Source organism: Oryctolagus cuniculus, chromosome 5 (genome assembly GCF_051225735.1).
Source record: "Oryctolagus cuniculus isolate XC-2025 breed Fujian yellow rabbit chromosome 5, ASM5122573v1, whole genome shotgun sequence".
Lineage (NCBI taxonomy): Eukaryota > Metazoa > Chordata > Mammalia > Lagomorpha > Leporidae > Oryctolagus > Oryctolagus cuniculus.
This window is the reverse complement of record NC_142871.1, coordinates 71,089,320-71,101,496: the sequence shown is the minus strand read 5'-3', so window position 1 is coordinate 71,101,496 and position 12,177 is coordinate 71,089,320. Positions and strand designations below refer to the sequence as shown.

Here is a 12,177-nt window from a genome sequence, read left to right as displayed (position 1 = left end):
TTAATGCAATTGACACTTTTTATTCCCTCTCTTAGTATGACTTTCATTAAATGGTTGTCAGACTTTCTTGAAACTCCTTCCTTACTGTCAGCCACACTACAATCTCCTGAATTTCCTTCAAGAACTATAGCCACCCTCTTGTCCTACTTGCCACTAAAATGTAGTATTTAATATAACTGTCACCTCAGGTGTTTTTTGCACATTCCAGATTTTTCTTGGGAGATTTGCTCAATCCCATGATCTCTAGAAACCTCAGTGCTACAGTGACACTTAGTCTCTGGCCCCAATATAAATCTCAGTCCTGAATTCCTTCTACTACAATTTTTAGAAACAAATTCAAGTATTGTTTCCATGGGACAACAGATAGAACAAAGGAAAAGACCAAAACACTGGTAAGTTTTTTTTTTTTTTTAAAGCAAGGTGATGGTGCCATGGCATAGTAGATTAAGTCTCCACCTGCAGCACCAGCATCCCATATGGGCACCAGTTTGTGTCCAGGCCACTCCACTTCTGTTCCAGTTCTCTTCTTATGGCCTGGGAAAGCAGTGGAAGGTGGCACAGGTACTTCCAGGTTGGAGACCTGGAAGAAGCTCCTGGTCCTAGCTTTGAGTCAGCTCAACTCTAACCATTGTGGCCATTTAGGGAGTGAACCAGCAGATAGAAGACCTCTCTGTCTCTCCCTCTTGCTCTGTAACTCTACCTTTCAAATAAATAGATAAAATCCTTAAAAAAAAGGTTTAAAAAAAAGCAAAGTTCATACTCAGAAAAAAGGACAAAACTATGGAAAATCTAAGAGACATATATGACATAAATAACATGCATTTAGTTGGAATCCCAAAAGGAAAAGAGAAAGAATGGAACAAATGCAATATTGTAGATAATAATGACAATAATCTATCTATAGGTTTAAAAATCTCCATGAACTCACATAAGATAGAAACAAGTAAAATCACAGCTAAGGAACCAAAGACAAAGAAAACATTTTATAGTTGGCCAGAGTAAAAAGCATTCAATTCATAGAAGCTACAAATAAAAATGAAAATTGAATTTTTAAAGAAACAATGAAGGCCAACACTAAAAAAAAAAAAAAAAAAAAAAAAAAAAGCTGCCAATCGAGAATTTAAAAATAATCTTCTAAAAAGAAGACAGAATAAAAATGTTTTCAGCGGTCAGCATTGTGGGGCAGTGGGTTAAGCTGCAACCTGTAACATTTGAATCCTGTATTGGGGGGGGCTCCAATAGAAAAGGAAACAAAGTTGCTAAGCCTTCAATTGACAAGGTCTCTAAGCCTTTGCTCAAGTTTGCCGCACTTCCACATCCCAGTGACTCAGCGTTTCCAACAATCCAAGATGGCCCCTGGGGGAGGTACCTAGCCTGACAGGAGACTTCCGTATTCGTGAACAGTATGTGTCCTTGGCTGTGATAGGCCCTTAAGGGTGTGCCCGGCTTGTGTCCTGCCTTACCTTTCAGCTGGCTGGCTCGGTTCCCTTGTGCCCTGGACAGCCCCCTTTCTGTGTCTATAAAAGCTCTTTCCCCTCCCAATAAAGTCGAGAACCCGGCTGTGCCATGGGCGTTGACTGATCTCCTGGCTCTGGTGTGGCTCCTTTGCCGCCGACACTCAGCATCCCCCTCGGCCCCTGAGCTCCCCAGGCTGGCCCTGAGGAGCTCTATTGGACCTGCTGCCCCATGATGAGCAGCACTATATAAACACCAGTTCAACTCTTAACTGCTCCACTTCCAGGGTGGCATCCTGCTAATGTGTCTGGGAAAGCAGTAGAAGATGGCTCAAGTACCTGCAGCTCTGCCACCTATAGGAGACCCAAATAGCATTCTATGCTCCTGGCTTCAGTCTGGCTCAACCCTGATCGCTATAGCCATCTAGGGGTAAACCAGCAGATGGAAGACTGGTCTGTCTCTCTAAGTATGTGTATGTGTGTGTGTGTGTGTGCATGTGTTTCCCTCTCTCTCTGTAACTCTACAATTCAAATAAATAAAATATTTAAAAATAAATACATAAAAAATGTTTTCAGACAAACAAAGCCTGAGATGATTTATAGACAGGATGTCTTAATTAAAAAACATACCAAAGATACCAAAGTCCTTCAGGAAGAATAAAAATGCTCAAAGATGGAAATATAACCAAGAAAGTATGAGTAGTACTAGAAAAAGGTAAATATGTGGCTAATTCTAAATGAAAGTTGTACATTTAGGATAGTAATACTAATACATTGTGTGGTTTCTAATACATGCAAAGGTAAAATATATGATATTAATATCACAAAGGACAGATGGCAAATTAAAGTATTTAAGGTCCTTGCATTGTATAGAAAATTAGAGCCTTACTATAATCTAAGATTACTGTCATAAGAAATATATAGATGTATGTTATAGGATAAAATAATTATTAAGCAATGAAACAAAGGAAAAATGAGATAATAAAAGTAACAAATTATCTAATGAAATGTAGAAAAAGAGAGAAAGAGGAAAATTAGCAAGGGAGAGAAATAGAAAATATTTATAAAAATGAAATATTCAAGCCAAAATATGCTAGAAATCACATTAGGTATTAATAGAATAAATACCCAACTATAAGGTAATAATTGTCAGACAAGATTATATCATATATATACATGAGGGGACTTCAAATAGAAAGTAGAATTAAAAGACAAGTTTAATTTAGTACAAATTTTTAGATTTATACACAAGAATGTGTGTATATGTGTGTGTGTGTGTATGACTAGACTGTATCAAACAAATGTACTTTGGCATGACCCTATCATATACATTATAACTTTTTTAAAGTAAATTGTAAAATTACAAAATATATTGATATAAAAGTATCATATAACTGTTTCATATATATCATATTATCATATAAGTATAATATATCTCACATATGCCATGTTCATAAGAATCATACCTTAAACACAATGACACAAAACTTTAAAAATATAAGGATGAAGAAAGATATGTCATGCAAATGCAATTGAAGTAAAAGTACAACAGCTATAGTATAACATAAGGTAAGCTTTAAGAGAAAGTATTACTGAAGATGTAGAAAGATATGTCACAATAACAAAAGAATTGATTTAACAAGAAAGTAGAATAAACCAAAATTTACATCTGTCTAATAAGAGTACCAAAACATGTAAAGGAAAACCTAACATTGATAGGAAAACAAATAAACTTACAATCATCAGGAGATATTTTACATGTTTCTCAGTGACTTATAGAAGAAATCAAAAAATGTCACTAAAGATGTAGAAGATTTGAACAGCATGAACTAAATAGACCTTATTGAATTGTCAAGTGCATAAGAAATATTTGCCAAAAAATGGCCATCTGCTGGGCCATAAAGCAAGTCCAGCAAATTTCAAAGTATTGGAATACACAGCATGTTATCATACCAGATTAGAGTTGTTCTGGAATCACTAGCATATGTTTGGAATTTAAACAATACTCTTGTAAATAACAACGGTCAAAGTAGAAACAATAAAAATCGGAAAATACATTGGGCTGAATGTAAATAAAATGCAGTATATTATGGAAAACTTATAAAAGGCAGTTTAATATGTGCCTAAATCAGAGATTCTTAACCTAGAATAGAATTCAGGAGATCCATGAAACTGGAAGACAAGCATACTTTACTTTTTATTAATCCCATATTTAAAAAGTGTAGCTATTTCCATAGTGAATGTAGGCAACAATCTAGTATTAGCAGGTTTGGGAAACTTACAAATGATTATGACATTTAAAATAGAAATTCAAATATCAAGATAATGATCAAAAAGAAGAAAATTTGGGAGCTGGCACTGTGGCGCAGTGGGTTAAAGCCCTGGTCTGAAGCTCCAGCATCCCATATGGGCACCAGTTCTAGTCCTGGCTGCCCCTCTTCTGATCCAGCTCTCTGCTATGGCCTGAGAAGGCAGTAGAAGATGGCCCAAGTCCTTGGGCCCCTGAACCCACGTAGGAGACCTGGAAGAAGCTCCTGGCTTCGGATCAGCACAGCTCCAGCCATTGCAACTATCTGGGGAGTGAAGCAGCGGATGGAAGACCTCTCTTTCTGTCTCTACCTCTCTCTGTAACTCTTTCAAATAAATAAAATAAATCTTTAAAAAAAAGAAGAAAATTTGAAGAATACACACAATCAGATACCAAGATATTATGAATCTATAATATGCGACCGGTGCTATGGCATAATAGGGTGAGCCTCTGCCTACAGTACCTGCATCTCAAATGGGCGTTAGTTTGTATCCGAGCTGCTCCTCTTCCAATCTGGCTCTCTGCAATGGCCTGGGAAAGCAGTGGAAGATGGCCCAAGTGCTTGGGCCCCTGCACTCACGTGGGAGACCCAGAAGCTCCTGGCTCCGCAGCTTAGCTGCGGCTGTTGTGGCCATTTGGGGAGTGAACCAACAGATGGAATACTTTTCTCTCTGTCTCGCTCTCTCCTGTCTGTAACTCTACCTCTCAAATAAACAAATAAAATCTAATATATATATTATAGTATATATATAAATACATATCCAAATAAAATCTTACATATATATATAGTGTGTGAAATAGAATATATATATAGTGTGAAACAGAATGATACACAATTAGACCAGTGAGACAAAATGAGTCAGAAATAGAACTACAAGTATGTGGGTGGTTATCTGCTTTATGATAAAGGTGACTCTGCAATGTAACGTGGAAATTCAAAGATGATTTCTTTGGAGGACTAGCTATGGCAAAACAATTCCAGATATCATAGATGAAACTTTTTAGCAGAAAAAGTACAGAAATGTCTTCTGGTTTAGGATAAGCAAATTGTCTACGGGCTTATTTTATTCTATTAATTATTATTATTATTTATTCTATTAATTACTATTATTATTATATTTATTTATTTGACAGAGCGATGTGTGTAGGGAAAAGAGAGAGAGAGAGAGAGAGAGAGAGAGAGAGAGAGAGAGAGAGAGAGAGAGAATCCATCCACTGGTTCATTCCCCAATGCCTTCATCAGCCAGAATTGTTCCAGGCTGAAGCCAGAAATCAGGAACTACAGCTGGTTCTCCCACATGGGTGGCAGGGGCACAACTACTTGAGCCATCTTCCACTGCTTTCTCAGGCACATCAGTAGGGAGCTGGATCAGAAGCAGAGCTGCTGGGTTTCAAACCTTGCTCTCTGAAAAGGATACTGGCATGGCAAACTGCACCTTAACTCACTATACCACAGCATCAGCAATTAGCAATGTTTTAAAGATTTATTTTATTCACCTGAAAGGCAGAGTGGCAGAGAGAAAGGGGAAGACGGAGGAGGAGAGAGAGATTTCTTCCATCCACTGATTCATTCCACAAGTGGCACAGCAGCCAGATCTGGTCCAGGCCAAAGCCAGGAGGCAGAAATTTCATCCTGTTCTGCCATTTGGGTGGCAGAGAACTAAGTTCCTGGGCAATTATTTGCTGCCTCCTTCCCAGGAACATTAACAGGGAGTTGGATTGGAAGCAGATCAGCTGGGACTGGAACCAGCACTCTGATATGAAGTGTGGGAGTCACATGCAGTAGCTTAACCCACTGCACCACAACACTAGTACCTAAGCAAATATATTTAAAACAGAAAACAAAAAGCATGAACCAGGAAAAAAATCAATAAAGTTGAGTCACAGATTACAGATTATAAAACCAAGATATAAAAATAATAGCATTTTTATACATCGATAATGAAGAAAGAAGTCTCACTCACAATAAAATTTAGGAATAAATTTAAGAAAAGAATTGATATATTTCTTTATTTTTCATTTATTTTATTTTATTTTTTTCTCTCCCTAAAGAAATCTTTTATTTAAGGAATAAACACAACTTTAATAAATACAACTTTAAGAATATAGTGATTCTTCCCACCATACTGACCTCCCACCTAATCTCCCACCCCTCTTTCTCCCCCCCAATCCAATCCCCATTCTCCACTAAGATCCATTTTCAATTAACTTTATACACAAAACACCAACTCTACACTAAGTAAAGAGTTCCACAATTTGCACACACACACACACACACACACACAACTCTTCCTCAACAGTAGAGACAAGGGCTATTCAAAGTCATTGCATCTTAAAGTTAATTTCATTTTTTAAGAAATTTAATTCACTTTAAAGAAGTACCTAAGAATGACACATCTTTTGCAAGCACTTAGACATAATTATAATACAACTCTTTGAGAACAGAGGTCCTGCATGGGAAGTTAGTGCACAGTGATTCTTGTTGTTAATTTAACAATTAACACTAATACGGGGCCAGTGCTGTGGCATAGCAGGTAAACCCACTGCCTGCAGTGCCAGCATCCCATATGGGCACTGCTTCAAGTCCAGCTGCTCCACTTCTGATCCAGCTCTCTGCTATGGCCTGGGAAAGCAGTAGAAGATGGCTCAAATCCTTGGGCCTCTGCACCCACATGGGAGACCCAGAAGAAGCTCCTAGCTCCTGGCTTCAGATCAGTGCAGCTCCAGCCATTGCAGCCAACTGGGGAGTGAACCAGTGGATGGAAGGTCTCTCACTCTCTCTCCTCTCTCTGCCTCTCCTTCTCTCCGTGTAACTCTGCCTTTCAAATAAATAAGTAAATATTAAAAAAACACTCTTAGGTATGATGTCAGTGATCACCCAAGGCTCTTGTCATGAGCTGCCTAGACTATGGAAGCCTTTTGAATCCACAAACTCCATCAGTATTTGAACAAGGCCATAAGCAAAGTGGAAGTTCTCTCCCCCCTTCAGAGAAAAGTACCTCCTTCTTTAATGATCACTTCTTTTCTCTGGGGTCTCACCCACTGAGGTCCTTCACATAGGGCATTTTTTGCCACAGTGTCTTAGCTTTTAATGTCTGAAATGCCCTTGTGGGCTTTTCAGCCAGACCAGAATGCCTTAAAGACTGATTCTGAGGTCAGAGTGCTATTTAAAATGATTGTCATTCTATGAGTCTGCTGTGTGGACTGCTTCAAAGAAAATTATAAAACACTGATAAAAGAAATCATCAAGGACACAAAAAAAACTGGAAAGATATTCCTTTCCCATGGATTAAAAAATTAATATCAGGAAAATGTCCACACTACTTAAAGCAATCTACAGCTTCAATTCCATCCCTATCAAAATACCAATGATATTCTTTACAGAATTAGAAAATACAATTCTAAAATTCATATGGGATCAAAAAGGCCCAGAATAGGCCCAAAACAATCCTGAGGGGAAAAAATCAAGCTGAAGATATCACAATGCCTGATTTCAAAGCAAACTACAAAGCTATAGTAATTAAAACAGTATGATACTGTCATAAAAACTGGTAACTAGGTCAATGGAACAGAATAGATAGCACAAAAATTAATCTACACACATAAAGCCAAACTAATTTTTGACAAAATTATCTAGAACATACATTTAAGAAAGGATAGGCTTTTCAAAAGAATGCTGCTGACAAAACGGATTGCATATATGTAGAAGAATGAAATCAGATCCCTTCTTCTCTGTGTGTATAAAAATCAACTCAAGATGGATCAAAGACATTAGCTGAAGACCAGAAATTTTGAAAGTCTGAGAAGAAAATCCAAGGGAAACATTTCAAGACATTGGTGTAGGTGATGACTTCTTGGCTAAGACTCCCAAAAGCATAGGCAACAAAAGCAAAACTAGACGAATGGAATTGTATTAAACTCAGAAGCTTGTGCATAGCAACAGAAACAATTGATTAAGAGACATTTTACAGAATGGGAGCCAATGCAGAAAATAGTATGGAGATTTATTTTAAATACTAGAAGTATAGCTGCCATGTGATACAGCAATCCCACCAATGTGCATATAGACAAAAGACATGACCTTTGTAGCAGGGAGATACTGCAGGACCAGTGTTGTGGTGCAGTTGGTAAATCTGCCACCTATGATGCCATCATCCCATATCAGAGCGCTCATTCAAATCCTGTCTGTGCAGCTTTTGATCTAGCTCCTTGTTAATGTGCAGAAGAGGACCCACGTGCTTAGGCCCCTGCCACCCATGTGAAAACTTCAACAGTGCAGTCTCCTGGTTTTGGCCTGTCCCAGCTCTCTCCATTGTGGCCATTTAAGAAGTAAACCAGAGGCTAGAAGATCTCTTTCTCTCTGTGTGTCTCTGTGCCTTTTAAATAAATAAAATAAGTCTTTACAAAGAGAGAGAGAGAGAGAGAGAGAGAGAGACAGATACCTTCTCCACCATGTTTGGAGCAGCACAGTTCACAATAGTCAAAATACAGAATCAACCAAGATGTCCCTCATCAGATGAATGGCTAAAGAAATGTGGTATATATAAATAATAGATATTATTCAGCTATGCAAAAGAATTAAATTCTATCATTTGAGCAAAATAGTTGGAACTAGAGATCCCCATGTTGAGTGATATAAGCCAGGCAGAGAAAGACAAATGCTTCATGCCCTCTTTAGTATATCGGAGCTAAAATTTTTAAAAGAAAAATACAAGAAGAGAGAGAAAAAACTAAATAAATGCCTATGTGTATCAACTTTGCTGAAAATACAGTGCTTTGTCAAAATTCATTTAAATCTTTGTCAAACAAAATGATAGGGATTGTATACTACTAGAGGTTTAATGATTTTGTGACTTTTAAAATTTACTTTAATGACTGAAGTTGAACCCCTTTTCATTTAATTATTGTTTCTAGTTCATGCCCAATTTCCTGCTAGACTATGGTATTTGCAGTTTTTATTTGTTGAATTCATCTAGTAGAGCCATTAAGCTTTTGAGTATAATGTAAATTGAAAATGTGTTATCTAAAAAATAAACAAATAAAATATGAAGTTAAAAAAAGAAGACATCCACATACTTCACTGAGTCCGTGACTATAAGATAGAAAGGATTGACATGTTGTATGACTGGGTTTATATGAAATGTCAAAAGAGGACAGAACAACAGAGACAAAAGGCAGATTAGTAGTTGCCAGGGGCTTGCAAAGGAGCGCACATGGGTATGATCGTTAGGAGGTACAGGAGTTCTTTCCAGGATAGTGAAAATCTTCTAAAATCAGATAATGATGATGACTATACAACTCTGTGAATACACTAAAAACTACTGGATTTTAAACTTCTAGAGTTTTTATGTCATGTGAATTATGTCCCAATAAAAATTTACTTTAAAAGAGAAAAAATTTAATTTCTGTTCAGTGCCAGACAATAGTAATAGAAAGAAAATATTTCCATCTTATGTTCAACAAAGTATTTGTCCAACAAAAGATCTATTTCTAGAACATAAAAACAACTCTCAGAAACAGTAAGCCAAAGCCAGCAACGTGATTTCTTTGAAAATCTCAGCCACTGAGTCAGTATTTTATAAGAGAGGGTGTACAAGTGGCCAACAAACCTTCCACAAGGTGATCACGTCATGCATAAAACGAAAGCGAAACCTGCAATATGATCAGAACAACATACCCACCAAACCGGCTAAAATTCAATATTTGAAAATTCCAATTTTTGGTGAGAAAATATAATACCTAAGAAGCCTTGATAGGTTTTCAGAGTAGTGTAAATTAATCCAACAATGTTGTAAATCTGTTTTCTGAATACACTAATGCTGAACATACTTTCAATCCATGACCCAGCAATTCTAAGAAAAATGCATATAAATAAGCATCAAAAATGCACAAGAATATTCATGTGCATTAAGTAACACAAAAATTAAAACAGCCCAAGTAAATCAATAGATAGACTAAATAAATTTTAATATATTCACACATGAAATCCTTACTTAAGGCATACTAAGCTGATCTTCTGTATATTAAGATAATCGAAAATGAATCTTGATGTGAATGGAAGGGGAGAGGGAGTGGGAAAGGGGAGGGTTGTGGGTGGGAGGGACGGTATGGGGGGGGGGAGCCATTGTAACCCATGAGTCGTACTTTGGAAATTTATATTCATTAAATAAAAGATAAAAAATATATATATATATTCACACAAGGGAATACAACTATAGCAATAAAAAAGACTGAATCATAGCTATATGTAATAACATAAATGTTGAATGAAAGAGGGCCAAACTCCACCCAAAAGAATGCTATATGATTTTATATAAAATTTAAACAACCAAAACTAATCTGTAGAAATAAATATCAGAATACATAGTCACTAACTTTGGGACACACACAAATAATCATGTATTAGTCTCCTGAGTAAATTTAAAACCTACTTTCTCTGTTTCAATTCATTGCTTTAATTCAGGTCCTAACTATATCCCATAGAAATGATTACATCTTCTGACTCTGATCTGTTACACTGCATTTATCCTTCATGATAGAGCTGCAGCAATCTTTCTAAATCACAAATCTAGTATGTTCTCTCCTCTCCTGCTTAAAATCTTAAAATTTGGGTTGAGCTTTGTGACACAGAAGGTTGACTTACCTTTGTGACAGGCACATCCCATTTCAGAGTGCTGCCTGGAGCCCCAGAAACATTGCTTCTGATCCAGCTTCCGACTATTGCATTCTGGGATGCAGCAGATGACGGCTCAAGTACTTGGGCCCCTTCTACCCATGTGGGTGACACGCATGGAATTTGGGGCATCTGAAGCTGGCCTGGCTCCACACTGGCTGTTGTGTGCATTTGGAAAGTGAACCAGTGATTGAAGCTCGCTCTCGCTCTCTCTCGCTTTCTCTGCCTTTCAAATAGATGAAAATAATATGTTTAAAAAAAAAAAAAAACCTTAAATTTGAACTCCCTAGATAAAACCTTTGATCGTCAGAACAACATACTAAACAGTCTATTTTATAAACTCTGTTTCTCCAGTTTAATTTCCTGTAGAGCCATGTCACTCTCTAGATACGTCATTTCCAAAGCACACCCTGCTCTATGTCTCTGTAACTTGCATGCACACAGGTCCATCCACTCAACCCCTTCCCTGCCTGAATAACTTTATACTTCCTTCTAATTTTAAGCAACGCTTGTGACCCCTCCTCCCTGAAGCCTTCCTTGACTGCTTCCTTCCTGCCATTCTACCTTAAGCTAAGGGAGATAGTGGTCATTTTCTGTGGATTTAGAATTGCCTCTGCTCTAGCCTGTTCATAATACAGATGAGTATCTATTTATGCATCTTTTTCCCCAGCCAACCTGAGGAAGTCAGAACAACAGTAATGTCCTTTATTTCTAGACATCAATAGATCACACAAACCCAGCATAAAGGAGGCTTTTAATAAAAAAAGAATAAATGACTCATATCCATTTTACCACCATTCCATAATAGTTACCTGCAGCTTATTTCTTGAATTTAAAAAAGTCAATTTACTTTTTCTATAAATGTAAATAAAACCTACCTATAGACAAGAGAAAAATATAACAAAAATGTCCCTCGGAATTTTTCTTTTTTTTTCTGCTCATAAAATTCTGATATTACATAAACCTATCAGAATAAAAATTCAGGGGCCGACATAGGGAGTGGGAGCAGGTAAATCTGTGATCTGTGACACTGGCATCTCAAATGGGTGCCCGTTAGTGTCCCAGATGCTCCACTTCTGATCCAGCTCCCTGTTAATGCGTCTGGGAAAGCAGTGGAGGATGGCCTAAGTGCTTGGGCCCCTGTCACCCAAGTGGAGTTCCAGGCTCCTGGTTTTGGCCTGGCCCTGCTCTGGCTACTGCAGCCATTTGGGAAGGGAACTAGCAGATGGACAATCTCTCTGTCTCTCCTTCTCTCTCAGTAACTCTGCCTTCAAAATAAATAAACAAATCTTAAAAAACTAATAAATAAAAATAAAAATCCAAGCTCTCAGATTTGAAGCCTATATCTCTGCGAGTTAAAACCTAGACTCTGGAGGCAGATTGGCTATGCTCCAAATTCCAGTACCACCACTCACTAGCTGTGGGACAATGACCAAGTTGCTTAAACTTTGTCTCAGTTTCTTCATCTGTGAAAGGAGGTGTCTGTCTTGTATAGTCGTTGTAAGGATTAAATGTCAAATGGGTAGATATACGTAACACACAAAACTTAATGTCTGGAAAATTTTAACTGTTTTATTATATCTAGTGGTAGTAATAATAACCAACAACAGCAGTAATCTAGAAAAAATGCTTACAATGTGGAAATATTCTCAATAAAATGTAAAACACAAAGTTGTGGCTGCAAGGCAAGAATAACAAAAAGCCACTCAGTTGATGCATCTCTCCTGGAAAAATCCCCAACC

The 12,177-nt window shown here is 37.4% G+C and overlaps 1 long non-coding RNA gene across 3 annotated transcripts in view; it reads right to left on the bottom strand.

Annotated features, from left to right (window-relative positions):
• The window catches only part of LOC149126545 (uncharacterized), a 117,672-nt gene that overhangs the window by 79,329 nt on the left and 26,166 nt on the right, over window positions 1-12,177 (bottom strand). Inside the window, exon 2 of one of the 3 annotated variants that reach the window (XR_016233422.1) lies at window positions 10,406-10,661. The exons of the other annotated variants lie outside the window; for them this stretch is intronic. This is a non-coding gene — a long non-coding RNA (uncharacterized LOC149126545). The remainder of the gene's footprint in view (window positions 1-10,405; window positions 10,662-12,177) is intronic. 3 annotated transcript variants of the gene reach the window in all.